We start from the raw sequence: 27930 nt of genomic DNA, 5'->3' as shown, positions 1-27930 counted from the left end.
CCTGCGATTTCCCCAAATGTGGGAAACTCGACTGCATAATTTGTGGTAGTGGGGGACTGCGTTCGCGCTTTCCCCTGATATTTTTCAAGGTTCAAGAATAGAACGGTGGGAGTTGCTGTGCGGTTTATTTTTCCCTGCGTTTTTCTAGCTTGCTCTTGAAGATGGCTACTCACACCGACAAAAACCGCGTCGCTAACCCAGTTGTCTGCGGTGGCGACATTGTGGGTCCTATAAATAAGAAACGTTTCCCGCGTTTTTCTGTTCACTATGGCGGCGCCCGCGCGCACCGTTTGTGCGAAACAGTGTTCTGAGTGCCGGCTGCTGAAAAGTAGAGCTGTCGTACTTTCGGTTGTGTTCCGCGCTGTTGTTTTCTGCGCTGTGCGTAGTTTTCCGTGTGTAAACCACACAGATTGCAACTAGGCTCAGAGCTCAGGTCTCAGCGGTCTCTGCAGAAACGGACCCGCAGAAAGAGGCAAGGCGCTGCGAGGTAACCAATTTTATCGGCCTGTGCGGTGAGCGACCGGAAACAGATTCCTTTCCTACGCATTTCCGCATTTCATGCCTTTTCAGCCTGGACTTCGCTTCCGGCGTGATCAGCTGCTTGGTTGGTAATCGTTGCTGCAGATTTTACTGTGTAACCGTCGTGCTCATTCCTTTCTTCCACCCCAAGCAGTCTGTTTTTATTTCTCGATCCCTTTTCATTTTCTTCTCTCCGCCTTTTCTCTCAGGCCTTGTCTTATTACTTACCTTCATAAACCAGAAACACCAGCTCTCTTTCAGGCTGCAGTTTACGCCAGACCTGCTGCACTAGCCTGGCAAATTATGAAGTTTCCTTCACAACCGTTTTTGTTTCGTTAAATGGCCGCCGGAGTTGTACATAACATTTTTTTATTCAGTCACAAGTTGTTTCAGCTTTTTTCCTGTGGAACTACAGTTTAGAAGAAAACCCCAGGCTCAGCGTTGGCAGTTGGGGGCTTTCTGCAAAGCCTTTTCCCCGGATGTGGTGTTCCCTTGCCTCACTGTCACTTCTGCTCCACGAAGTCCTGGCAACTAGAAACTGCTGGCCCAAACAGGAAAGTTAGGACCATGGAAGGAAGAACTGTCGCTGCCTCGTGGCTACCTCGGGGACGGCACTCATAGATCCGCTCAGCTCCGGAAGCCTCGGCGACCCGTAGGGGTGAGGGGTGAGGGGTGAGGGGTGAGGGGTGAGACTTAAGGGTAGGTCCAAAGAAAGCTAACTAAAAAGCAGACGGTGCAGATCGAGTATAGATCATTGGAAGTAAAAGTAAAAAATAAAAGTGCTCTTCTCCCTAGCCGCGGGAGTTTTCCCTGTTACTGATGAGAAAACGGGTTTTTAGAGTTTTTAACAGATTTCCTTAGTCTCAAGGTTGTCCACGATATTATGCTCTGGAGCCCTGATCGAGGAGTTTCTGACCAAAAGAAGCCGAACAATACCGTGACTAGGAACTGCTTGGATATTGGTTTCCAGGCCTATCAGACATACCGAGGTTATTACGAAGACATTGGGTTGCGTCTGGGGTTAAGAGCCCAACCAGGGGGGAGGGGGGAGGGGGGAGGGCTCCTTTTCAGTCCTGGTGCCTTCTGTTTGAGCTTGGGCCAACTCCAATTTGCTAGGCCAATTTTGCAAGTGTCATTTGAAAATGATATTTAGTACTTCGTGAACTTGTGTAGGTTAAATGAGATAACCTAATAATACACCTAGCATAGTGTGTGGCTTATATTAAGTATGTCCTGACAGGAAGCAAAGATAAGCTTGTACTTCAGGCTTTTGTAACATTTGAATAAATTTTGTATTTGCGAATGTGACATCCATTCACAAAATAAACTCGTTTATTAAAGAAGAAAATATTTTATATGGAATTTATGAAACATATAAACGGGACTTGTTTATAGCAGCTTTGTTCATAATAGTCCCCAAATTGGAAACAATGCAAAATGTCCGTCACGAGGTGAACGGCTATAATTGTGATATATGCATTCAAAGGAATACTACTCTTGGATAAAATGAAACAAATTCCTGATACATGGCCACAATATGCATTACTCTCGAAAACATCATGCTGAGTGATGAAAAGAGTACATAGTCTGTGGTTCCATTTATGTGAATTTCTAGAACAGGCAAAACTGATCCATAGTGACAGGAACTAGATCACTGATTACCTGGGACAGGAAGTGGTAGGGGGATGGACGGCAGAGGACAGTTTGGAGTACTGGAAATGTTCTTTCTTCTTGAACAGGGTAGTGGTTACGTGGGTACATTCATTTGTCAAAAGTCATCAAACTTGAAATGGATGCATTGTATTATTTTCAAATTACAACTCAAGAAATTTGATTTTAAAAAGTAATAAGAATCATTCCAAATTTTAATGTCTTAATTAAATTATTATCATTATTATTAGCCTTAGAGGGTTCTTTTAGAAAAGTCTCTCTCTTGTGGTAAACAATTTGATTGAAAGTTCAACAATTTCTTCATTTTTGTTTTTGTATCTTTTTCTTCCGTTAACTTTATGCACTATTAAATTGAATACTTTAAAATAAAAATAGAATCTATAAGAGCTCAATTTTATAAAAACAAATTTATATATATATTGATATACCAAAATGACTCCATCAATATTTACCTACCTTAACAGAAGTTAGTTTTGAATTTAAGATGTTTCAAATTTTTACATATTTGCATTTTCTGCATCATTTGAATTTTACATAATAAGCATATATAATTTTTGCAAAAATTAGAATAACTTAAAAATAGATTTGAAGAAAAATACGTAAAGATGTTAACAGTAGTTAATTCCAGGAGGTGGGACTATGGATGGCTGCTTATTTTCTTCTTTATATATATTTAACACTTTTTAATTTAAAGAAAATGAATGACCTGGAAGTGAAAGAACAGAATAGCTATGGAAGAGGTATGGGGTAGGTGAGAGGAAAAGATAAAGGGAAGGAAAAACCTAGCTCTGGCAGGAATTGTGTTTAAGTTGGAGGTGTGCGGGGAGCAGCTGTTGGGATAAGAAGGATGTTTGGGAGGCAGGTGGGTCACGAGGATATTTAGGACAGTTTTATGCCCGTTGCGTGACTCCTCCTTGGTGTTTTTTTCAAAAGAAATATACAGACTTAAATTTCTTGTCAAGCATCTTTACCATTTGTGTTCCTCTTTGATTGGGAGCATATCTTGTGGAGCCAGGCGGGCTTCCGTTCAAAGTCCTGCTTTCAAATCCCACTCACTGACTGAGCGACGAGACAAGTTACTTAACCTTTCCATGCCTCAGTTTTCTCATATGGGAAGTGAGGATGATGATATGATATAGGCCTGTTGAAAGGATTAAATGAGTAAACCCATGTAAAACTTGTAGACTATGCCTGGGCACATGGCACTAACATGTAATCACTGAGTGTAAGCTCTTGTGTTTTGGGCACAGCACTGCATAAAGACTGGGTGGGATTTTATTTAAGTTACTGATACTTTTCAGTGGCTGTGGACCCTCCTAGAGAGAGTAAAGCAATCCTCTCTGACCAGCAGTAACCTCCTGGCCTGGGAGGATCTGCAAGTATATTAGCGCACGTGATCAGCTCATCAATAGGGGAATAATGGTCCAATTCCTTGCTTCAAGAAGGCCCCAATTTTTTAAAAAAAGAAAAATTATGATTTTACAGTGGAAAACATTTCTACACATGACACAAGACCCAGAATTTTAAAAGAGTGGTACATATGACTACATAAAAATTTATATTCAAAATACAAGCAATGAACTTTAAAAATATCACACATGTGATACAAAGTTACATATGCCCCAAAACTTGTTATGGGAAACAGTAGTCCCCTGATCCCATCCCACATTTCTTTTTTCCAGGGATAACCACTTTCTACTCACACAACCAAATGTTTGGCTATTTATCTCCTTATCTCTAAATAAATATTGAGACTCTGATTTTCCAGTTTCCCACCCCAGGCCCTGCAGACCGGCCTGCAGAGGGAAGAGTGGAGTTTGTGTGTTTCCCTACCCGCCAGTCGTCTCCAAGGCAGCCGCCAGGACTTCCACTCGCTTGCAGACCAACACAGCCCACCTCACCCCTCCAAACCCAACCGGCAGAGGGAACTTTGCAAGAACAAATGCCAGGCAAGCAGCTTGGCGATTTGGGGTGGAACCGGGTTCTCGGGCAGGTCGGTAAAGGGTGGGAGCGCTCCAGAGTGAGGAGCCGTGGTCGCCCAAACCCAGCGACTGCCCCCGCTGCAGTGCTCGCCCAGCTCCTCTCCCTTCCAGCCCCTTTCTCCCTTCTGTGTCATTCTCTCCTCCTTCCTGCTCTTGCCCGTCCTCGGATCTTTTCGCCGGCCTCACACCTTTCTCGTCACGTCCTCCAAAGACAGCTGTGTCAGTCGGTCCTTCGTAACCTCTGAAAGTTCCAAAATCTAAAACTCAGAGAGATGCTCCTTAGCACCTGGAAGAGGACATTTTAATTCGCTGTTCAAGTCCACCACAGTCCTCGTCCGTACGTTTCTACCGAGCAGTAAGAGGGCAGAAGTGCTTCCATCCGGTCACGTCCTGGGGCGTCTTCTCGGTGGAGCAGAGTCGCGGCAGGACGAAGGGGCGCCCGCCGGTCCCGGAGCCGGAGCGGCTCCGGCTCGTCTCACCTTCGGCCCCGGAGGAGCCGGGCCGGGCGGCCGTGGGTCAGGGACTTGGGGTCTCCTCAGACGCCGGAATCCGCGGCCGGGGCTCCCCTCTCTGGCTGAGCTTGGGACGGAAGGACGAGGTTTCCTGGAGGGAAGGTTCAAATCTTAGCCTAACAGCGGCTTTTCGTGTCCAACGGAGACTTAGGAGCGAGAAATTGTGAATAAAACCATAATAAACTGGGATAGGATCCATTAATATTCGGAATAATAGGGCACCTGAATACAATACAGTACTTCCCATCCAGGTCTGGAACCCTCGACCCGAAAGCTAAGACGCTGTCACCCTGGCTGCTCAGCGACGTCACAGCCCCGCCCCGCGACCATTTACTCACAGGGACAACCGCGCAGTTAGCTACAAGACGTGCGGGGCGAAGCCCTCTCGCGGGGCAGGACTCAGTGGGCGCAGCCTCTGCCTTTCGCCCCCGAGACCCAGGGTGACCCGACGAGGGGGCGGCACTGGCTCGGTCGCTGCGCCCCAGGGCGGCGGGGCCGGGGACTCCGATGGCCCGCGACGGGCAGAGTCGCCAGGGTCCAGCGGGGACGCCGCGGGCTCGTCCCCCCACCTGCCCGCCACGTCCGCGTGGAGCGCGCGGACCGCGCCTCTCGGGGACGCGGGAGCGGGAAAGCACGTCCCGTCTGAGGAGTAAAAAATCCCCTTCTTCTAACTAAACAGAAAGGTCCCACCGAGATTTGAACTCGGATCGCTGGATTCAGAGTCCAGAGTGCTCACCATTACACCATGGAACCTCCTCGAGAGGTGCTTACTCTATGCCACCGAAGATGGGTAAGTACTTATTTCGCCTCCATGCCTCCCAGCGATAATGCCAAGGCATTTCTTCTACGGTCCCGACAAGACTTGAATACGGTTGACCCGCGTGGGTGGTCATCCGTCTTGCTTTCTCTCTGCTCCTCTCCTTTGGCTGACTTCTCTCAGTTCACTTGCACCTCAGAAAATGAGGTAAAATCCACTTTGGGCTTCGGGCCAGGGAAGAGCCCCTGAAAGTCTCCATCATAAACCACATATTCTGCCTCAGTTTGCCAGAGTGTCCCATCCTGAGGTGAAATTTCTGCAAATAATAGTGTTACTTTCCTTTTCTTTGCCTTCACACTTTTCCCATTGCCCAGAGAGGGCAGACGATTGTCAGGGCAGGACTTGGGACTTCCTGGGTCCCTTGGCTACACAGCACCGATGACACTCCAAAGCTGCCACCACCTCCTATGTGTAATATATAAAGTGTGTCAGCAGTGGAGTGGGAACGGGAGGCAGGAGACCTCTCTGCGACGGTCCAGCCACCGCAGGGGGTCTTCCAGGTCCCGACGGAGAGGGGCAAGGGACTGAATAGCACCTCGAGCATGGGGTCAGAAGGACCAAGACAACTGATGGTTGCTAGGCACGTTATTTAGAATTTACTGAATCTTATATAGACAGAAGAGGAACTCATTATTAGACAATAATCCCATGGAATTGCTTATCGTCTCAGTTCAGTCACTACCACTGACGTCAACAAGTTTACAACAACTATCCTTGAACATTATCTTCCCTTAACCAGGCTCACACACAGCCCCCAGCCATAAGGAACCACCAGGACTCTCTCAGTTCCCTGAGGTCTCCTGGCTTGAGATAGCTTTGCTCATCTCTTTTACATTCCTCAGGCCTGGGAAAAAGAGTGCATTCCAAGGTAAGGGCTTTGCTTTTTGTGAGAGACATACTGTCTCCTCCAGGAGTTACCTCCGGCTAAGACTGCATGCTTCCCACACCTCTCCTTTTCTTCTTCATACACTTCTGATGAAGGGGGGCTAAGTTTTTCTTACAACCAATGTAGATTTGTTAGATTTACAGTGCAAGTAAAAATTAACGTTTACACCAAACACTGAGACAAACCAGGCCATGCTCACCTGGGGTGACTCAAAGTCAACGACATGCTGTGGAGACCACAAGGCAGGGCTCTGACACTTGGGCAGTCACAGACTCTTTCCTCAGAGCTTGGTCAAGTCAGTTTCATTCCAATTTCTTAATATGTCATGACCCAGAAATTGCACGGCTTAAAAAATGTGTACACATATCCGGGTACCCAAGAGCACTCATTGCTGGGTCATAGAGCATGTGTATCCAAGTTGTCTGACAGTGTCTACAGTATTTATGTACACAAAATACCACCACACTAAATATTTACATGTGTAATAGGTATAAATCCACATTATGTCTCAAAACAATAATCTGCGTTATTTCATCATTAGTGTATAGGAATGCAAGATATTTCTGTGCATTAATTTTGTATCCTGCAACTTTACCATATTCATTAATTAGCTCTAGCAGTTTTCTGGTGGCAGTTTTAGGATTCTCTATGTATAATATCATGTCATCTGCAAACAGTGACAGTTTTACTTCTTCTTTTCCAATTTGTATTCCTTTTATTTCTTTTTCTTCTCTGATTGCTGTGGCTAGGACTTCCAGAACTATGTTGAATAATAGTGGTGAGAGTGGACATCCTTGTCTCGTTCCTGATCTTAGAGGAAATGCTTTCAGTTTTTCACCATTGAGAATGATGTTTGCTGTGGGTTTGTCATATATGGCCTTTATTATGTTGAGGTAGGTTCCCTCTATGCCCACTTTCTGGAGAGTTTTTATCATAAATGGGTGTTGAATTTTGTCTAAAGCTTTTTCTGCATCTACTGAGATGATCATATGGTTTTTCTTCTTCAATTTGTTAATATGGTGTATCACATTGATTGATTTGCGTATATTGAAGAATCCTTGCATCCCTGGGATAAATCCCACTTGATCGTGGTGTATGATCCTTTTAATGTGTTGTTGGATTCTGTTTGCTAGTATTTTGTTGAGGATTTTTGCATCTATATTCATCAGTGATATTGGTCTGTAATTTTCTTTTTTTGTAGTGTCTTTGTCTGGTTTTGGTATCAGGGTGACGGTGGCCTCATAGAATGAGTTTGGGAGTGTTCCTTCCTCTGCAATTTTTTGGAAGAGTTTGAGAAGGATAGGTGTTAGCTCTTCTCTAAATGTTTGATAGAATTCACCTGTGAAGCCATCTGGTCCTGGACTTTTGTTTGTTGGAAGATTTTTAATCACAGTTTCAATTTCATTACTTGTGATTGGTCTGCTCATATTTTCTGTTTCTTCCTGGTTCAGTCTTGGAAGGTTATACCTTTCTAAGAATTTGTCCATTTCATCCAGGTTGTCCATTTTATTGGCATAAAGTTGCTTGTAGTAGTCTCTTAGGATGTTTTGTATTTCTGCAGTCTTGAGGGAAAAAAAAACGGAGTGGGAGGAATGAGACTCCCTGACTTCAGACTATACTACAAAGCTACAGTAATCAAGACAATATGGTACTGGCACAAAAACAGAAACATAGATCAATGGAACAAGACAGAAAGCCCAGAGATAAACCCACGCACCTATGGTCAACTAATCTATGACAAAGGAGGCAAAGATATACAATGGAGAAAAGACAGTCTCTTCAATAAGTGGTGCTGGGAAAACTGGACAGCTACATGTAAAAGAATGAAATTAGAATACTCCCTAAGACCATACACAAAAATAAACTCAAAATGGATTCGAGACCTAAATGTAAGACTGGACACTATAAAACTCTTAGAGGAAAACATAGGAAGAACACTCTTTGACATAAATCACAGCAAGATCTTTTTTGATCCACCTCCTAGAGTAATGGAAATAAAAACAAAAATAAACAAATGGGACCTCATGAAACTTCAAAGCTTTTGCACAGCAAAGGAAACCATAAACAAGACGAAAAGACAACCCTCAGAATGGGAGAAAATATTTGCAAACGAATCAACGGACAAAGGATTAATCTCCAAAATATATAAACAGCTCATTCAGCTCAATATTAAAGAAACAAACAACCCAATCCAAAAATGGGCAGAAGACCTAAATAGACATTTCTCCAAAGAAGACATACAGACGGCCACGAAGCACATGAAAAGCTGCTCAACATCACTAATTATTAGAGAAATGCAAATCAAAACTACAATGAGGTATCACCTCACACCAGTTAGAATGGGCATCATCAGAAAATCTACAAACAGCAAATGCTGGAGAGGGTGTGGAGAAAAGGGAGCCCTCTTGCACTGTTGGTGGGAATGTAAATTGATACAGCCACTATGGAGAACAATATGGAGGTTCCTTAAAAAACTAAAAATAGAATTACCATATGACCCAGCAATCCCACTACTGGGCATATACCCAGAGAAAACCGTAATTCAAAAAGACACATGCACCCGAATGTTCATTGCAGCACTATTTACAATAGCCAGGTCATGGAAGCAACCTAAATGCCCATCAACAGACGAATGGATAAAGAAGATGTGGTACATATATACAATGGAATATTACTCAGCCATAAAAAGGAACGGAATTGAGTCATTTGTTGAGACGTGGATGGATCTAGAGACTGTCATACAGAGTGAAGTAAGTCAGAAAGAGAAAAACAAATATCGTATATTAACGCATGTATGTGGAACCTAGAAAAATGGTACAGATGAGCCGGTTTGCAGGGCAGAAGTTGAGACACAGATGTAGAGAACGGACATATGGACACCAAGGGGGGAAAACTGCGGTGGGGTGGGGATGGTGGTGTGCTGAATTGGGCGATTGGGATTGACATGTATACACTGACGTGTATAAAACTGATGCCTAATAAGAACCTGCAGTATAAAACAAACAAACAAACAAAAAAACAACTAATACTAAACTTTCATTGGGTTATTTGTTTGGAAATATGTTAATATAAATGTTTCAGACATTACATGAAATTTCTAAAAATCTTATATGTTCTGGTATAATGTTATAAGTCATAATCCTAGTTATTACCTTAAAATGTATATCTCAGAAATAACTAATTTTCTTGTCAACTGCATTATTATGAACTTTCATCAAATCTTTAACTGTGGTCATTTTTAAGTCTTTTGTCATTTACAGACAGTTCTGGGTGTACTCTGATGCTTTTGCAAATATGTTCCTATAAAAGGGTTTCATCTTTAAGAAATTCATGGAAAAGACTCTGACAAGTACAGGTTTCTGGTGACTGACTGTACTGCTGAACTGAATGAATAAGCATTTTCAGAACTCTAATGAAAAACTGATGAACTCATAAAAGTGCTAACAAAAGATCAAGATGAAAAAACACATTAATTACATGGGACTGAGTGAACTGATGAGGATGAGTATAATTTTTGTGACTTTCTGTCTGAATTTAAAAAAAAAAAAATCCCACAAGGACTCAGAGGCAAAGAATATACAAATCAATTTTCACTGCAAAGTAAAGGAGCTGTTACAGTGGAGGATTACTGGACTGAATGTCAATATTATGACATAGTATGAGTGTGTTTCATGTTTGGTAATTGCAATCATTGTTGCTTTTGTTGTGGTCATCCATGTACAATGCTTGGTGTCAGTCTATTTATCTCTTGTAAAAATAAAATACAGTGTGTGTGTGTGAAAAAAAAAAAATAATCTGCGTTATTTCATTTCCCCTTTACTTCTTCATTTTCTCCCAAAGCCATTTCTTCCCTTATCCAATACACAGAACAGAAAAATTCGCATTCAAAAAGCTGTCGGCCAATAAACAGAGTCAGAAAGATGCCCAGTGTTGCTGAGAGACGTCCCAGGGACTGGACAAGAGTTGACTCAAGGGGGAAGGAGGCCCTTGTTACCAGGAGGAAGTTCACAGCACCGGGCTGAGGAGAAGATGAAACTTCCTTCTGGAAAATCAAGAAGTTGAGCGGCAACAAACAACACGAAGCGCTCCTCCAGGAGAACTTCAAGATCAGTCAAGGTTTATGAGTGCAAGGACCAGAAGGGGACTCTGGCTGATACAGGAAGAAAAGAAATCCGTGGAAAGGACGTTGAGGGATCACAGAATGGCCGGGAGACCCGGAGAGCCGGGCTCTGACAAGGGGCAGAGAAATCCAATGAGGTTAGAACCGCGGCGGGTGGAGGGGCGGTCTTCGAGGGACCAAAGCGTGCGTGTTGGGACTGAGAGCCCAAGGCGAGAGGTGGGGATGTGGTGATGGTGGGAGCTGCCGTGTGTCGGGGGCCAGTGAGCAGAACTACCCTGGGAATGTAACTCTTCTTCCTCCTCCCGCTCCTCCCGCTCCTCCAAGGCCTCTCCCCTCTCCCTCCCCCTCGCCCCCTCGCCCCCTCCCTTTCTATTGCTCTCCCTCGCTCTCCTCTCCCCTCGTTCCTCGCTCGCTTTCTCCTCACCCCCTCGCGCCGCCCCTTCACCTTCCGATCCGTCCTGTCCTTCCGCGCCGCCGCCGCCTTCTGTCGCTAGCGCTCCTCCTTCCTTTGCACGTGAAGAATGCCACCAGACATCGCACAGTCTGGGAGGTTTCCACAGTCTGCGAGGAAGATGTGGGAATATTTTCCACCATCGCGAGAAGCACGAATGCCTTTCTCTCTGGTCAGGCCTCTTTGCGGGTCTTTGGGAGACTGAGTGAGGCGGCGCTCAAGTTGCTCGCGGCGAGGCGACGCAAGAGCGACCATCACCAGACCCCTGACCTGGTGGAGCTCCCTTGATGGACGCAGGAAACCGAAGAAGGAAGCGGAGGACCCCACCGGCCCCAGAGGCCTCTCCAAAGGGTGGGCAAACGCTCATTTTCTCACCGCCGCAGGTTCTTCCCGTTTCCTCCAGCCCGCGCGTCGGTCCCGGTCCCGCAAGCAGAGAACTGGCGATGAAGGGCGGCCCGGCGACAGCGGAGCAAACCGGAAGAGCAATCACAGGAGCCCATGCTTTGATGCCGTTTACAGAAATTTCTAGAAGAAGCAAACTAATTTAAGGTGAAATAAATAAGGGTAGGGGTTGTCAAAAGAGTCAGAGGATCATGACCATAGTATTTATGATTTCACTGCTTGTGACGTTATTGACCCAGCAGTTACTAAACCCAGGCAACAACAGAATGGAGTAGAATGCTCTCATTGGTCCCATTTTACAGAAGAAAGAAGGGAGGCACAGAAACTTTATTTGTTCAAGGCCACGCAAGGGGAGAACCATTTTTACAACCCAGAGCCTGTGCGCCCGAGAGCACAGATGAGTTGGGTCTTTCTTCTCAGATGTGGGTGTATCAGGATTTCTCAGCTGGAGGGGTGGGAAGAAGAGCAAGAAGGAGAGAGAGGGCAAGAGAGGGAGCGAGGGAGGGGTGGAAGCACAAATTCGTTTATTCTTCCCCTCCCTTCCCCTTCCTCCCTGCTTCCCTCGCTCTCCTCTTGCCTCCCGTTTTCTCTCCGACGCCAGCTCTTTCCCTCCTTCCCCACTCTCTCTTTCCCTCCTTCCCCACTCTCTGACAGAAACAAGGCTCATCTCTCTGGGATCCCCGCACCAGCCTCATGGGAGATCTCAATGCCCACGTCCCCAAACCCGCCTTCCCCCGTCGGTTTTCGCTTCCCGCCGGTTCCCCGCTCCCAGGATCGACCCCACAGAACGCAGCCTGCTCAGCTAGCTGGGCGCGGGGAGCTGCACCGCGCAGACGGGGACCTGTAGGCCTTTCCGTTGCCCGCCCCACGGGATGCTGCGAAATCAAATAAGCAGAATAAAGGCTTTTAGAAAAGGAATGTTCACTTCGAAAACGTTTCCTTATTTCCATTCTCAGGGGTCTTCATGGGACCAAGGGCTAAAGACGACAATGTATTCATCCAAGTGCTAAGAGCGTCCTGGTGAGTGCCAGACCCTGTTCTGGGCGTGGGGACGCAGGGGCGACCATCACGGCGACCGCTGCCGTTGTGGAAATCGCGTGATGGACACAGGAAACCAAAGCACCACACCGGCCCCCGGAGGCCTCTCGGAAGGGTGGGCAAACTCTCATTCAATGGGTGTCGGCGAGAAAACCGGAAGAGCCGTCATGGATGCCCACCGGGTGTTCAGCTATCCTTGGACCCCATTGGGTTCAGGCCCGGAGGGTTCAGGCCCGGAGGGTCCCGGCCCGGGCTCCGGGTGTCTCTGGGGGCGCTGGCATCTGAGGCGGGTAAGGGGCAAGGCGGGGTCAGGCCATTCTGCTGCCCTTTTGGTTTCGGATAAGGCACCTAAGGCACCAGTTTCAAACAGGATAAAGAACATCATTCATCGCTCTAAACGTTCCGTTTTTCCGAGGCTTTGGAGCTGGCACGGTGCTCCTGCGGGGCAGGCGGCACACCCTGGGAATTAGTAAGTGTCTACTGCAAAGAGAGTCCAGAAGAGTCGCGCGCTGTTGTCTCTGTGGCGCAATCGGTTAGCGCGTTCGGCTGTTAACCGAAAGGTTGGTGGTTCGAGCCCACCCAGGGACGGTGGGAGAGTTTTGTTCGACTTTTGTTTTTTTTTTCAGAACCCATTCAGGATTTTCCGTGCTGAATACCATTCCAGGTGTTCCATGCTGATTATTACCTGTACATCGGCTCACACAAACTTTACCGAACTGCATTCGGGGTCCTATCCACCTCAAGACTGCTGCCAGTCTCGGGCCACCCCGCCTTCCCAGCTCTATTGTCTATCGTCTCTACTGGACTCCATACTCGCCTAACTCACGACCTTCTGAAAGAGACCGAGGAATCCACAGTCTGGTGGGATAAAGTCTTTATTCTGCCAAAGTCTATAGACTTGAACAAGAAAGTTGTTTTTTATGTGCCTCAAAGTTTTCATCTGTGAACGTTAGTACTTGTTCTGTGAATGATGTTATCAGTGAGCTCATCATCATAATTCTCCTCCGCATTGTTTCTGACAAAGGCATTTCTTGCATGGTTCTGTATTATTTGGTTTCATGGCTTCACGATGACGAATAGGCTGCAACCATCATTATTGTACACACACCTCTGACCACTCGTGCAGGTGTTTCCAGAGCGTAGAGAACTGCAAGTGCAAGTGCTACCTTTAGTGTTTCTGTGCTTCTAATGTTGGCAAATCCTTCAAGTTTGCCCTCCACAGAAGTGGCACTGAATCATATTCCATTTTATTTTCCCGTCTTTCAATGTCCCTTTCTTCATTTACTTGCCAACACAGCAATCTTTCTATACATCTCTCTATGATAGTCTAACTAATAAAGGGAGCAGTGCCCTCCCGACATAACTAAGGGGAAGGACAACAGAGGGGCACTGTGGGCAGTACACAGAGACATTCTATTGCATACGTTCGAAAGCTCAACATTCAATATTTTTAAAGTCTCCCAATAACTGTAATGGTTTTCTCTGCTGACCTAGTCAACAGGGTCCAGAGAAGACTGCCCAGAGTGACCTCTTTGACAACGTCCTGCCAAGCAACTTATCCAAAGAGAAGAATCTCGCTGATCCCAGAGGTTTTTTTCCTTCTCCCCTTTCCTCTTCTATTTATAAGTTTTGGTTATACTTTTAATTTGATGCAAACAATCTAATGCCTGTCCTTCCTCCTATAAAATGGGGAATTCGCATGGGCATAAGTGTCTCTATGTTATTCATTGACACTTTTTTGTTTGTTTTTTTGTCTGTCTGTTTCGTGACTGTGACTATAAACATTAGCCCATCTAAGACACCTCGCGGGAGCCAACAGAATCCTGCCCACCACAGGTTCCTGCTTCAGACCTGGACCCTTAGAGCTATTGGCTCGTGTTTGCTCCGTTCTGTTCAATCTCATGTGAGATTGAACCGTGTGGTTCTTTTTCATACCGTGTGGTTACTGGACAGGTATTTTCTCTCTCTCTCTCTCTCCCTCTCATTTGTGCATCACTAATGTCTCGTCTCAGTGCGGGATTCTGGTTTTAATTTTAGGAAGTGAACTTCTGGGGATAATCCCTGTTGGGTGGCGGTTGACAGGGATCCATTCCCTGTTAGGTAGAAGATGACAGCTAATCCAGACCATGAGTCTTTTTTGTCTGATGCTTGTCCTGAGGATTCTGGTGTTTCCTTGTATGTGACACCGCAGCAGTGAGAAGCTGTCCACCTCTTGTCTTTCCACTATTTGCTAAAAACCACGTGGGCCCAGTCAACCCTTGTCAATAACTGCAAAAGTGTAGTAGCTACAATAAGGACGATCTTAATGTGCAATGGTTCCCTCATAAGGAACTCAACATTAATAAGGGGGATTATACGGGAAGAATATGGAATTTTTAGCAGGGAATAGGCAGCTTTCTTTCACTGGTATACTCAAGTTTCTAAATAACTAAAAAAATTCAAACCAATGTCCCTTAGGGATTGCTTAAATCAGACTACAGAAAGCAGAAGAAAGACATTTATATCATTACAAACAAGCAACAAAGTCAGCAACATGAGCACTTGTGACAACCGTACAAATCAAGATTTAAACCTTCCAGAACTGTAAGCCCGTTCGGTCCTTAATAAAAATGGATGAGGAGCAATAACTTCATGCACAGGTATATACCCTGGAGACTCAAAAGCGTATCACTTTCAGCAATGAGGGTCCTCCGAAGACCTAAATGTTGCTTAATTATTTCACTTTGTTTCCCTCACTGGCAAGTGTTGTTAATACATATCATTGCCTTGCTTTCACTTTAAATAATGCCCACTCGTTTGATGGCATCTTTTCCCTTTTAAATCTATTTTTTCAGAAAGAAATCAATGTATTTTCTCTTTCTCTGGAGAGAATGGACAAATTAGGTCTCTAACAATTTAAAGGAGTCACTTCCCCAGTTAACTTCAGGAAAGTAATATTAACTTGTATAAATCTAAAATAAGAAGATTAAGAATTTCTGGGACAATTGCTTTACTACTTATGCTTTCAATGTGGTATCTATATGAGGAAAAATTTTGTTGTTGAATTGGTGACAAGTAACAATAACAGATTTAGCTATAGATTAAATTAATGGTCTTGATTACTTGGAACAACAACGACAAACAAGAAAGGATATTGATAACAAAGATGAATCTTAATACTTTTAAAAATTTAAATAATTTATACTTTGGATATATAATGGCATTTAAAATGTTTCTGTCATGTTGTGTTTTTTTTTTTTTTGAGGCGACTCAGTAAAATTAGATTGGCTTAATAATTTTGCTCTAGAAATGACTGAATATATATATATATATATATTTCAGATTACCTTGTAATATAGAAAATAATGATGGTATAGCATTCTAGTATATAAGTCTTGGCTTAATTTTGGCTTGAAAATCTGAGTTAAGTTGGACTTCCTAAATTTCCTATACTGGTTGCACTAGTCAAATAAGCAAACATATCCACTAAGTATTTCAACTTCTAAAAATTTAAATTTATGTGTTGAAGTACATTAAATATACTTGTCAAGTACACTAAATATACTAATATCTTCAAAGAGAAATGAATACTTGTACTTCTAGTAACCAGACGACTCAATTATTCCACTTACAATTTTTGGTAAATATTTTTAGGCGTCATCTAATGTATGATATGCTGCTCACAACCATTACCTTAAGCTGACATTCCACTGTTAATACTGTGTCAAAGAGAGAACCAAGTGTTCATGACCAAATCTGCTCTTTTAAGAATAAATATGAGTAAAGGAATGTGGGTGGTATATGAAATTGAGAAATTCTGATGAGGAAAGTAGTTCAATTAGGCTTAACTCACAGGTGCCAAAGGGGGACACTGGCAGGTAGTACACAAAGAATAGCCGCCACATGCATTTCACCACTAAACTCTCAAGAATTTTTGAGCATCCACACATAGCCAAAAGCGTTTATCTGATTAGCTCGGAACTTCACTAGATTAAACCCTCCTGATAAGCTGTTTGATGGCTTTCAGCTATCTGTTCCTCCAGGAAAGGGAAAACTCCCCTTTCTCAGGCTTTGTGTGTGTGTGTGTGTGTGTGTGTGTGTGTGTGTGTGTGTGTGTGTGTTTCCTCTCTTCTCTTTTCTGGCTTTTTTATAAGTCCTGCCTTTGTTTAATGACAACATCCTAATAACTGTTTCCCATTTTTATTAGTAACCATGTGAGCTAACTCATTCAAAATCTCTTTACTACTTGAAGTAAGTCAGAAAGAGAAAAACAAATATCGTATATTAACGCCTATATGTGGAACCTAGAAAAATGGTTCAGATGACCCGGTTTGCAGGGCAGAAAGAGAGACACAGATGTAGAGAACAAACATATGGACCCCAACGGGGGGAAAGCGGCAGAGGGGTTGGTGGTGGTGGGATGCGTTGGGAGATTGGGATTGACATATATACACTAATATATATAAAATAACTATTAAGAACCTGCTGTATTAAAAATATTTTTTTAAATTCAAAAATAATCTCTTTACTACTAATGTTGAAGTATGATTTTCATATTCACATGTGTATACACTATGTTGGTAGCTTTGAAATCTATTCTTGGGTGGAGACTGCCATGGAACGGGAAAGTTTAGGCCTTCAATGGTTGGAAGCTAGGCCCTTCTTAGTCTTTAAAGAGACAGTTTCCAGTTAGTATGTGTTTAACAAACGCATCGTCATTCTCTCTGCGTCTAACGTCGTTGCTTCTCCAATGGTCCTGTTTACTCTTTCTCCTCTTCTTCTTCATTTCATTAATGAGTTTGGGGAGGTTTGTAGGCCTACCTTTCAATCTTCTCTTCCTTTTGATATATTGGAGGTTGAACAAGGAAGGGATGCAAATCTCAGTGAAGTTTTCTCAGTTACCCGTGAGCATGGTGGCCAAGGGGAGGGGCTCTGGAGGCAAACTGCTTGGGTCTGAGTGCTGGCTCTCACTGTCATGGGGGCGGGGGGGGGGGGAGGAGTGAGACCCTGGAAAGGTTAGCTCAGCTTTTCAGTGCCTCAGTGTTCTCATCTGCAACAAGGGGTGGTAAAGTCCTACACTATCTTCCAGGGTTGTTATGTGGACTTAGTAAGTGATTCCACAGTAAAGCACTGAGGAACAGTGCTGGTCACTGAGTAAAGCTCGAGCAAGCTGCTATTATCGTTATTATGAAGTCTTTTATTTCCCCTTCTAACTGTACCACTGCTGACTTTCAACATTCCCCAGAACAAACTGCGATTGTTTAAATGTTTAGCTGACCTCTTCTCCCTCATGTTAGTGACCTGCATCTGGGAAATTGGTTGCTTTGGATGGTGATCGAACTGGTGATCTAAAGGCAGTGGGAGACTGGATCCAGCTTCATCAGATTCTTGGACCTTGGGCAGGCATGACGATCGTTTAGCTCATGGTAGACAATCTCTTGCACATGTTTCTATAGCAAGAGCTTTTCATAGATAGTCAGACATACCTTAAGTATTATAAGAAAAGTGCAAGTATGTACCAGTGACCTGTCTTTTTGGTTGTTGTTGTTGTTTGAAGAAATCAAAGGAAGAAAATAGAATTTACCTGGGAGTTGTAGATTTCCTCCTTCAGGTATGACGGAGTGTTTGTAGCAAGCTAGCATTCACCCTGAAGACGACTCAATCCAGTCTGGATGAAAGGAATTCTGTTTGAAGGCTTTGGAGAAATGCAGCTAGGACCCACAGGATCCGCTCCAGAGAGAGAGAAGCTCACTGGAATGAACCTAATTCTCTACCTTTTCCCCTTAGGCCCAAAGGGCACTTGCCAGAACCCCCGGCTCCCGCGGCTTCTGGGAGCTGAGGAGTCAGCAGCGGGGGCGACCCCTGCACTCGGGGGCATAGCCGTGGATCCGAGGACTCTGCGGTCGGTGCGGGAGCCCGAAGGCCAACTGTGGGAGGCTCGGGGGTCCTCCCTTCGGGCCAGGCGAGGAACCCTGAAAGCAGGGCCTCTCGGAAGCCGCAGTCTCCTTGCCTGAGAGATCTCGGGGCTTCAAGGTTCATTCTGCAGTTTAAAAAGTTGGCGACTAGGATAGTGGTGGCAGGACCTACGGATTTCAGGGATGCGCCACTAAGCGGCAGCACCCGCCGTGTTTCCGTAGTGTAGCGGTTATCACGTTCGCCTCACACGCGAAAGGTCCCCGGTTCGAAACCGGGCGGAAACAAGCGTCCTTCCTTTCTGAAGTTTTTACCTTCCCATTCCAAAAACCAAAACGGGCGAAAGGCAGGGGGTGAGGCGGCGGGCGCAGCCTCAGTTTCCATCCCCAAGGTACAGGCCAGGAGTTCCCTTACTGCCTGAGAGCCTGCTCAGCACCAGGAACCCGCCCGCCTTTCTCTGCTCTGAGGCACCGCGGAGCGCAGGCCACAGCCAGCTAATCCAAGTGGGCAAAGGACAAGGCTGACTTCGGGTCAGTTTTACATCCGGAAATCCCCTCACCTACTAAGCAGGTGCCTAAACCTCTTCCACATGTTCACACGAGTTATGTCTCTGAAAACCCAGGAGTTCATCCCTGTGAAAGCACACTTGGCTTTCCCCCACCTCGGCACACCTACGCAACAGTTTGATCTGCGTGACGCCACAAAAGAGACCGAACCCGACTGTGCACCGGGGACCCGAGCCAAAGACACGGAAATGAACAATGTCAGGCTCCACGAATTGAGCCGGTCGCGGAGGGGAAGGAGCCCGTAGCGGTGCCGTCTCCAGGAGAGCCCCCAGAGCCAGGGCAGAGATCAGGAAGTGGACGGATCCGCCCATCCCCTGCTGACATCCCAGTCGGCACCTGACTCAAGGGAAAAGCGAGGTTCAGAAAGAGAGCAGGACCTTGGCTCGGCAGCACACAGCGCTGAAGCTAGACCAGGACGGACCTTGTGTCCTGTCTCAGGGCCCAAGGCGTCGCCCAAGACTGGCGAGGTGAAGGGTGATGAGCAGCCGGGCAAGGGCTGGGAGCCTTGCACAGCTGCATTCAGCCCTGGGCTTCTGGGAAATCTCCGTTCCTGCTCTCCGGGTCTCTGAAGTTTAGTCTTGACTCTTACAATTTTCACCTGGAGACGCTACGTCGAGGCTCCTCAATGGTTCCCTGGTGGCCTAGTGGCTAGGATTCGGCGCTTTCACCGCTGCGGCCCGGGTTCGATTCCCGGTCAGGGAAGCCTCTGCAAAAGTTTTTTTCGTTTTTTTCCCCTTCAGCGTCTCCACTGGCAGGAGTCTTCCTCTTCCTGCCCCGACCAGAGCTGTGTTTTGCTTCAAGGTTCAGATGCAGAAGAGCTTCTGCACTGAGTCCCCAAATGCCGGCGAGTGCCGGCCTCAGGGTCCTTGACATCGCGCAGGCTGGAGGACGTGAGATGTAATGAACAGCCTGGGCTGGCCGGCTCTCGCCTCGGCTCTTTTCCCCCTGCATGTTACAAACCCGAAGTCTTATTTACCGCGTTTTCATCCCAAGAGAATCGGAGACTCGAGTTCCAAACATTCATGAAGAACCAACACCAAAGCCCTTTGAAACATACAAGAAAGTTGCAAGAGGAATAACATCGTATATTCTGTACGTAAGTGCACAGTAAACATGTTCCCACGTTGGGTTTCTCACTCTCTCTCCGTACATAAGAATGGCGACACCACTTGAGAGTTCCGTGCAGACCTCTCCACTCAAGATTGCTCCTTTCGTTTGGCGTGTCTCTCAAAGGCAGCTTCTGCGGGACTTGTCCTCCAAGACCAGGGGAAGCCTCTGTCCTCGCGAGGAGGCCCCCTTGCCCTTTCAGGAGCCTGAAATCCGTTCTCTTCAGGCTGTAGAGAAGCTTCAAGAGGAGTTTTATTCAGCTCCCCCCGAAGTGCAGGCCAGGCACGTTCTGTGCTAGTAGGAATCCCCCCGGACCGGCTGCCCTCCGGTCTCCTTCCCGGTTGCCTTGGCGGGCAGTGGGGTCTTGGGTCAGCCTGAGCGCTGGAACCGCCTACCTCGCGAAAGGCCCTTCTGGGAAGTGCAGCTGCCCCTTGGCTGTTGCCTGGATCTCTGTGCCCTGCACGGAGCGTAAAGGGTTCTGACAGGACACAAAGGTGACGAATCCTTCCCTGTAGTGAGTGGGAGGATGAGAGGACCAGATGGGAAATGCGTCCAAGGGAGGGGGTGTATTCTCAAGTGCTTGTCAGAATTGTCTGCATGGGTGGCTGCCCTATGATAATAGTGCTTAGTGTTGTCTTTTCCTGACCTCGACCCAGTCTCAGGTCCAGTGGGATCGGCTGCTCTAAACTTTCCGTTTTTCCGAAGCTTTGGAACTGGTACCGTTTTCCTGCGAGAAAGGCGGCACATCCTAGGAATTAGTCAGTGTCTACTCCATAGAGAGGCCAGGAGAGGGGCGTGCTGCTGTCTCTGTGGCGCAATGGGTTAGCGCGTTCGGCTGTTAATCGAAAGGTTGGTGGTTCGAGCCCACCCAGGGACGGTGGGTAGAGGTTTTAGAACCCATTCAGCGTTTTCCGTGCTGATTACCATTGCAGGTGTTCCATGCTGATTATCACCTGTACATCTGCTCCCACAAAGTTTACCGAACTGCAATCGGGGTCCTATCCACCTCACGACTGCTGCCTGTCTTGGGCCACACTCCCCTTCCCAGCTCTATTGTCGGTCGTCTCTATTGGACCCTATAGTTGCCTAACTTACGGCCTCCTGAAAGAGATCGAGGAAGCCACGGTCTGGTGGGATAGTCTTTATTCTGCCAAGTCTACAGACTTGGACAAGAAAGTTATATTTTATGTGTCTCACATTTTTCAGCTGTGAACGTTCGTAATTGTTCTATGAATGATGTTATCGGTGAACTCATCATCATAATTCTCCTCTGCATTATTTTTGATAAAGGCGTTTCTTCCATGGTTGTGTAGTATTTGGTTTCATGGTTTCACGATGACGAATAGGCTGCAACCATCATTATTGTACACACACCTCTGACCACTCGTGCAGGTGTTTCCAGAGCGTAGAGAACTGCAAGTGCAAGTGCTACCTTTAGTGTTTCTATGCTTCTAATGTTGGTAAATCCTTCAAGTTTGCCCTCCACAGAAGTGGCACTGAATCATATGCCATTTTATTTTCCAGTCTTTCAATGTCCCTTTCTTCATTTACTTGCCAACACAGCAACCTTTCTGTACATCTCTCTATGGTAGTCTAACTAATAAAGGGAGCAGTGCCCTCCCGACATAACTAAGGGGAAGGACAACAGGGGGACACTGTGGGCAGTACACAGAGATATTCTATTGCATACGTTTGAAAGCTCAACATTCAATATTTTTAAAGTCTCCTAATAACTGTAATGGTTTTCTCTGCAGACCTAGTCAACAGGGTCCAGAGAAGACTGCCCAGAGTGACCTCTTTGACAACGTCCTGCCAAGCAACTTATCCAAAGAGAAGAATCTCGCTGATCCCAGAGGTTTTTTTTTCCTTCTCCCCTTTCCTCTTCTATTTATAAATTTTGGTTATACTTTTAATTTGATGAGAAAAATCTAATGCCTGTCCTCCCTCCTATAAAATGGGGAATTCGCATGGGCATAAGTGTCTCTATGTTATTCCTTGACACGTTTTTGTTTGTTTCTTTGTCTGTCTGTTTTGTGGCTGTGACTATAAACATTAGCCCATCTAAGACACCTCGTGGGAGCCAACAGAATCCTGCCCACCACAGGTTCCTGCTTCGGACCTGGACCCTTAGAGCTATTGGCTCATGTTTGCTCTGTTCTGTTCAATCTCATGTGAGATTGAACCGTGTGGTTCTTTTTCATACCGTGTGGTTACTGGACAGGTATTTTCTCTCTCTCTCTCTCTCTCTCCCTCTCATTTGTGCATCACTAATTTCTCGTCTCAGTGCGGGATTCTGGTTTTAATTTTAGGAAGTGAACTTCTGGGGATAATCCCTGTTGGGTGGCGGTTGACAGGGATCCATTCCCTGTTAGGTAGAAGATGACAGCTAATCCGGACCATGAGTCTTTTTGTCTGATTCTTGTCCTGAGGATTCTGGTGTTTCCTGGTATGTGACACCGCAGCAGTGAGAAGCTGTCCACCTCTTGTCTTTCCACTATTTGCTAAAAACCACGTGGGCCCAGGCAATCCTTGTCAATAACTGTAAAAGTGTAATATCTACAATAAGGACGATCTTAATATGCAATGGTTCCCTCATAAGGAACTCAACATTAATAAGGGGGGTTATACAGGAAGAATATTGAATTTTTAGCACGGAATAGGCAGCTTTCTTTCACTGGTATACTCAAGTTTCTAAATAACTAAAAAAATTCAAACCAATGTCCCTTAGGGATTGCTTAAATCAGACTACAGAAAGCAGAGGAAAGACATTTGTATCATTACAAACACGCAACAAAGTCAGCAACATGAGCACTTGTGACAACCGTACAAATCAAGATTTAAACCTTCCAGAACTGTAAGCCCGTTCGGTCCTTAATACAAATGGATGAGGAGCAATAACTTCATGCACAGGTACATACCCTGGAGACTCAAAAACGTATCACTTTCAGCAATGAGGGTCCTCCGAAGACCTAAATGTTGCTTAATTATTTCACTTTGTTTCCCTCACTGGCAAGTGTTATTAATACATATCATTGCCTCTGCTTTCACTTTAAATAATGCCCACTCGTTTGATGGCTTCTTTTCCCTTTTAAATCTATTTTTTTCAGAAAGAAATCAATGTATTTTCTCTTCCTCTGGAGAGAATGGACAAATTAGGTCTCTAACAATTTAAAGGAGTCACTTCCCCAGTTAACTTCAGGAAAGTAATAATAACTTGTATAAATCTAAAATAAGAAGATTAAGAATTTCTGGGAAAATTGCTTTACTACTTATGCTTTCAATGTGGTATCTATATAAGGAAAAATTTTGTTGTTCAATTCGTGACAAGGAATAATAACAGATTTAGCAATAGATTAAATTAATGGTCTTGATTACTTGGAACAACAAGGACAAACAAGAAAGGATATTGATAACAAAGATGAATCTTAATACTTTTAAGAAATTTAAATAATTTATACATTGGATATAAAATGGCATTTAAAATGTTTCTGTCATGTTGTGTTTTTTTTTTTTTTGAGGCGACTTAGTAAAATTAGATTGGCTTAATAATTTTGTTCTAAAAATGACTGAATATATATATATATATATATATATATGTATATATATTTCAGATTACCTTGTAATATAGAAAATAATGATGGTATAGCATTCTAGTATATAAGTCTTGGCTTAATTTTGGCTTGAAAATCTGAGTTAAGTTGGACTTCCTAAATTTCCTATACTGGTTGTACTAGTCAAATAAGCAAACATATCCACTAAGTATTTCAACTTCTAAAAATTTAAATGTATGTGTTGAAGTACATTAAATATACTTGTAAAGTACACTAAATATACTAATATCTTCAAAGAGGAATGAATACTTGTACTTCTAGAAACCAGACGACTCAATTATTCCACTGACAATTTTTGATAAATATTTTTAGGCGTCATCTAATGTATGATTCCATATATACCAATATATGATTCCAAGAGTCTCATGTTCCAATATGGGTCAGCCTAAATTAAAAATTCAACACCTAGAGTTAATTTTAATCCTTTGACCAATATTAAATTGATTTAATTAACCAATCATCTTTGGTGGCCTGCAAATTCTCTCTGTCTTTGTCCTTCCCCTTTGCCCTAATTTCCTGATAGGTCGGTTGACAACAGTGCTTTCGTAGGGGAATGCTGTTGCTTTCGGGGTTCACATATATTTCTATCTTTTGTAGGTTTGTGGCTGGTGCTGTGGCTATTCTTATGTGTTCCCTTGACAAAAGTTCAGTAGAGTGGCTTGTGTTTTCACTGCTCTGACACGTCAGAATCATAACCTTAATGCTGCGCACTGCACGGCTTCTGAAACCTTCTCAGAGTGCCTCCTTGCTTCCTGTTACACATTCATTCTTTGCATGGCACTTGCCTTTTATCACAGCAAGCAGCAAAATCCAGCTTTGCAAAGAAATGATATCATTGAAAAGAAAGTAGAAGAATCTAATGTTGGCAGATTTTATTATGAAAATTACACCTCAATAAAGCTTACTTTTTTTAAAAAAAAAGGACAAACAAAACCCAATGTTGACAGGATGGAGGGCACTAGAAATTCTTACCCATTTCTGGAAAGGGTATAAAAAAGTTCCACAGGTTGGAAAAAAATTTGGCAGCATCCACTGAGGGTCATACATACACAGTTACATGATGTGGCCCAGAAATCGTACTTTTAGCTGTGCTATACCTTTGACCTGTGCTCTCCAATATGATAGGTGCAAGCAACATGTAGCTACTGAACACTTGAAAATTGCTAGCGCCACAGGTTGTAATGATAATATTTTGATGTAATAAGTCTCCTAAAACATTAAAATAGATTAAAATAGAAAATTCAAAATTCCTTGTGACAGGTTTGAAAACTAATAAAGGGAAACGTCACTAAAATGAAGTCGGGAGACCAGAAGTGGGAGTTCTCATGGGGTACCACTCAAGTTCAAAGACAAGAAGTATCGTCAATTACATACCCAAAAAGAAGAAGCATCAACAGGAAAGAATCTTCAATTACAGGCCCCAACAGAAAGACATGCACGTTGCATCTCCTGCAAGAAATCAGCAACTTGGCAATGAGAAACCTTCATCACCCTGAACTTTCACTTTTCACCAATGGACTTGGGTTCAAAACAGCCTCCCTCAGCTTCCTCCTCTTTCTCTGTAAAGTCAGGTTCCTTCCTCTCCTTTGTTTGTGGGACTTGCCTATGGCTTTTGCTATAGCTTGCTTGTCCTCAGTTGCAATTCTTCCGCTATTCCTGAATAAACACTTTCTGCTGGAAAAAAAGAAAAAAAACCGACTTTTATATATTTTTATTTTCATAAATTTTTAAAATTTATTTTGTTTATTTGTTTTTGGCTGTGTTGGGTCTTCGTTGCTGGGCGAGGGCTTTCTCTAGTTGCAGTGATTGGGGGCTACTCTTCATTGTGGTGGCTTCTCTTGTTGCGGAGCACGGGCTCTAGGCAGGCAGGCGTCAGTAGTTGTGGCATGAGGGCTCAGTAGTTGTGGCTCACGGGCTCTAGAGCATAGGCTCAGTAGTTGGGGTGCAGGGGCTTAGTTGCTCCACAGCATGTGGGATCTTCCCGGACCAGGGCTCGACCCTGTGTCCTCTGCCTTGGCAGGTGGATTCTTAACCAATGCGCAACCATGGAAGCCCCCAAAAGTATTATTTTGAAAGTCAACACTGGCATTATTCTCTTGGAATGGGATGCCCTAGAAAAATGTGTATGTCCCCCAAAAGTCATAAAAAAATGTTCGTACCATTTCAGAATATCCTCAACTGGAAACAACTGAAATGTCCAACAGTTCAAAACTATGTGGAGTTATATTCTGACAAAGCATACACACAGAGACAAAGAACTACGTGAAAAATAGGGTTAAATTTCATAGACATAATGTTGAGTGAAAGAAGTCAGACCCATGCCCCTCCATCCCCCCAAACCCAGTGCATGCCCTGTGATTCAATTTATGTGAAAGTAACAGGCAGAGAGGTTGGCAGGGGTATGTGTGTGATTACTCTGAGCTCTTGCATGGGAAGAGTCATGAGGAAGCCTTCTGTGGTCTGGTAATTTTGCATACCTTAGTTATTTAGGTTGCTTCATCAGTTATTCAGGTTGGTGTACACTGGTGATGGTTTGGGAAGTGTACACTCTTTGTACTTTATGCATATTATGCCTCATTGTTTTAAAGTTTAATGCCACTTGGTTATTGGTAAAGTGATGTTGATACTTTTTCTTCTGCTTTGTCCTGGGCTAGGAGGGAAAGTAAGTTCAAAGTAGTTATTGTGATATTTATGCTGTCCTCAGATTTTTGGCTTCCCTTCACTATCGGATATCTGACTACTTACGCATATGCTGCTCACAACCATTACCTTAAGCTGACATTCCACTGTTAATACTGTGTCAAAGAGAGAACCAAGTGTTCATGACCAAATCTGCTCTTTTAAGAATCAATATGAGTCAAGGAATGTGGGCGGTATATGAAATTGAGAAATTCTGATGAAGAAAGTAGTTCAATTAGGCTTAACTAACTCACAGGTGCCAAAGGGGGACACTGGCAGGTAGTACACAAAGAATAGCCGCCACATGCATTTCACCACTCAACTCTCAAGAATTTTTGAGCATCCACACATAGCCAAAAGCGTTTACCTGATTAGCTCGGAACTTCACTAGATTAAACCCTCCTGATAAGCTGTTTGATGGCTTTCAGCTATCTGTTCCTCCAGGAAAGGGAAAACTCCCCTTTCTCAGGCTTTGTGTGTGTGTGTGTGTGTGTGTGTGTGTGTGTGTGTGTGTGTTTCCTCTCTTCTCTTTTCTGGCTTTTTTATAAGTCCTGCCTTTGTTTAATGACAACATCCTAATAACTGTTTCCCATTTTTATTAGTAACCATGTGAGCTAACTCATTCAAAATCTCTTTACTACTTGAAGTAAGTCAGAAAGAGAAAAACAAATATCGTATATTAACGCCTATATGTGGAACCTAGAAAAATGGTTCAGATGACCCGGTTTGCAGGGCAGAAAGAGAGACACAGATGTAGAGAACAAACATATGGACCCCAACGGGGGGAAAGCGGCAGAGGGGTTGGTGGTGGTGGGATGCGTTGGGAGATTGGGATTGACATATATACACTAATATATATAAAATAACTATTAAGAACCTGCTGTATTAAAAATATTTTTTTAAATTCAAAAATAATCTCTTTACTACTAATGTTGAAGTATGATTTTCATATTCACATGTGTATACACTATGTTGGTAGCTTTGAAATCTATTCTTGGGTGGAGACTGCCATGGAACGGGAAAGTTTAGGCCTTCAATGGTTGGAAGCTAGGCCCTTCTTAGTCTTTAAAGAGACAGTTTCCAGTTAGTATGTGTTTAACAAACGCATCGTCATTCTCTCTGCGTCTAACGTCGTTGCTTCTCCAATGGTCCTGTTTACTCTTTCTCCTCTTCTTCTTCATTTCATTAATGAGTTTGGGGAGGTTTGTAGGCCTACCTTTCAATCTTCTCTTCCTTTTGATATATTGGAGGTTGAACAAGGAAGGGATGCAAATCTCAGTGAAGTTTTCTCAGTTACCCGTGAGCATGGTGGCCAAGGGGAGGGGCTCTGGAGGCAAACTGCTTGGGTCTGAGTGCTGGCTCTCACTGTCATGGGGGCGGGGGGGGGGGGAGGAGTGAGACCCTGGAAAGGTTAGCTCAGCTTTTCAGTGCCTCAGTGTTCTCATCTGCAACAAGGGGTGGTAAAGTCCTACACTATCTTCCAGGGTTGTTATGTGGACTTAGTAAGTGATTCCACAGTAAAGCACTGAGGAACAGTGCTGGTCACTGAGTAAAGCTCGAGCAAGCTGCTATTATCGTTATTATGAAGTCTTTTATTTCCCCTTCTAACTGTACCACTGCTGACTTTCAACATTCCCCAGAACAAACTGCGATTGTTTAAATGTTTAGCTGACCTCT

At 44.4% G+C, this 27930-nt stretch overlaps 1 long non-coding RNA gene across 1 annotated transcript; it reads left to right on the top strand.

Moving 5' to 3' along the window:
* Positions 1-5362: 5362 nt before the first annotated feature.
* On the top strand, positions 5363-27255 carry LOC309609478. The gene is made up of 2 exons (XR_014233430.1): positions 5363-5474; positions 24835-27255. It is a non-coding gene; the product is annotated as an uncharacterized lncRNA (long non-coding RNA).
* Positions 27256-27930: the final 675 nt, after the last annotated feature.

Source organism: Balaenoptera borealis (assembly GCF_965194805.1).
Source record: "Balaenoptera borealis genome assembly, chromosome: 1".
NCBI lineage: Eukaryota > Metazoa > Chordata > Mammalia > Artiodactyla > Balaenopteridae > Balaenoptera > Balaenoptera borealis.
This window is presented reverse-complemented; position numbering and strand designations above follow the sequence as displayed.